Genomic DNA, 2,240 nt, shown 5'->3' on the forward strand with positions numbered 1-2,240 from the left:
AAAAAAAATATATATATATATATTATATATATATATATATATATTAGAATATCTATAAATGTCTTTCAACACAAGAGCAGGATAAAGGAAAACATGTTGCTCATCTCATTAAGTGCAGAAAAAGCATTTGATAAAATTCAACACTTATTCATAACAAAAACTGTTCATAAACAGGGAATAAAAGGGAACTTCTTAGACTTGATAAAATACACACATAATTGTATTAATAGAGAAATGTTAGAAGCATTTTCTATTCTTTCTTTCTTTTTTTTTTTTTTTTGAGATGGAGTCTCACTCTGTCCCCCAGGCTGGAGTGCAGTGGCGCGATCTCAGCTGACTGCAACCTCTGCCTCCTGGGTTCAGGTGATCCTCCCACCTCAGCCTCCCGAGTAGCTGAGATCTCAGCCCACTGCCAGCTTTGCTTCTTGGATTCAAGCCATTCTCCTGCCTCAGCCTTCCAAGTAGCTGGGAGTACCAGCACCCACCACCACGCCCTGGTAATTTTTTGTATTTGTAGTAGAGATGGGGTTTCATCATGTTGGCCAGGCTGGTCTCGAACTCCTGACCTCAGGTGATCCGCTCACCTTGGCCTCCCAAAATGCTGGGATTACAGACATGAGGCACTGAGCCTGACCTAGAAGCATTTTCTTTGCAATCATTAACAAAGCATGCCTGTCCATTTATACCACTTCTATTGGGGTTTGTTCTGGAGGCTGTAGCTAGGGTAGTATGGCAAGAAAAGAAATTGAAGGCATAAGGCTTAGAGTGGTGGAAATACATCTGCCATTATTTCAGATGAAGTGATTCTCTGCAAAAAAGAAAAATCAAAAGAGGATATAAAGGCAAATTGTCCAAAAGAAAAGAGAGTTTAGTAAGCTGACTGGACATAATGATGAACATGTACAAGCCAATTGTATGTCTGTGGACCACCCATAATATTTAGAAAATATACTTCATTAAAAAAACCTCATTTGTAATAGCAACAAAAAATTTAAAATGCTCAGAAATAAGTAAAATAAAAGATGTGTGCAGGGCATGGTGGCTCATGCCTGTAATCATAGCACTTTGGGAGGCTGACGCAGGAGGATCACTTGAGCCCAGGAATTTGAGGCTGCAGTGAGCTAGGATCACGCCACTTCACTCGAGCCTGAGCGACTCTATCTCTAAAATAATAATAATCATAAAAATAAAAAGAACGATGTACAGAAAATTCTAAACAAATGGAGAGATATTCAATGGTGATTGATGAGACAATGCCAATTCTCCCCAAACTGAGTGAACAGATTCAATGCCACTCTAATCAAAATCCCCACAGTATGTTTTGAGAAACTGAAGTTCATTCTAAAATGTATATGGTAGAGTAAAGGTCAAGACTAGGTGAGACACCCCTGAAGATGCATGAGAGCTTGCCTGGCAAATAACAAGGCTACGATAATTACAATAAAACTATTGTAATTAACAGAACCTGACCTTAGTTCGAGTGTAGACAAAGATGGACTTTTAATATATGACAACAGCCTGGGAAACATGTCTCTGAAAAAAAAATTACCCAGAAAAGGTGGCACGTGCCTGTGGTCCCAGCTACTTGGGATGCTGAGATGAGAGAATCACTTGAGTCTGGGAGACTGCGGTTGCAGTGAGCTGTGACTGCACCACTGTACTCTAGCCTGAGTGACAGAGTGAGAACCTGCCTCAAAAAGGAAGAAAGAAAAAAAATACATACATAATATGACAAGGTGGCAAGGCAGATTATCGAGGAAAGAGGGATTATTTAACAAAGGAGAATGAAATAGAGGTGATTTATAATAGGGAAAATGAAATTAGGCCCTCCACATCTTATAAAAAAATAATTTCCAGATGGACTAAGGATTTAAATGTCATAAGGAAAACTTTAAAATTCTTAAAAGAAAATGTAAAAGAATATCTTTCTGACCTTGGGTTAGAAAAGGATTTATTAAACCAGATATAAAAAGGATTAATTCCAGCTGGGCGCGGTGGCTCAAGTCTGTAATCCCAGCACTTTGGGAGGCCAAGGCGGGTGGATCACGAGGTCAAGAGATCGAGACCATCCTGGTCAACATGGTGAAACCGCATCTCTACTAAAAATACAAAACATTAGCTGGGCATGGTGGCGGGTGCCTGTAATCCCAGCAACTCAGGAGGCTGAGGCAGGAGAATTGCCTGAACCCAGGAGGCGGAGGTTGCGGTGAGCCGAGATCGCGCCATTGCACTCCAGCCTG

This window comes from Cebus imitator, unplaced genomic scaffold, assembly GCF_001604975.1.
Source record: "Cebus imitator isolate Cc_AM_T3 unplaced genomic scaffold, Cebus_imitator-1.0 Scaffold599, whole genome shotgun sequence".
Classification (NCBI taxonomy): domain Eukaryota; kingdom Metazoa; phylum Chordata; class Mammalia; order Primates; family Cebidae; genus Cebus; species Cebus imitator.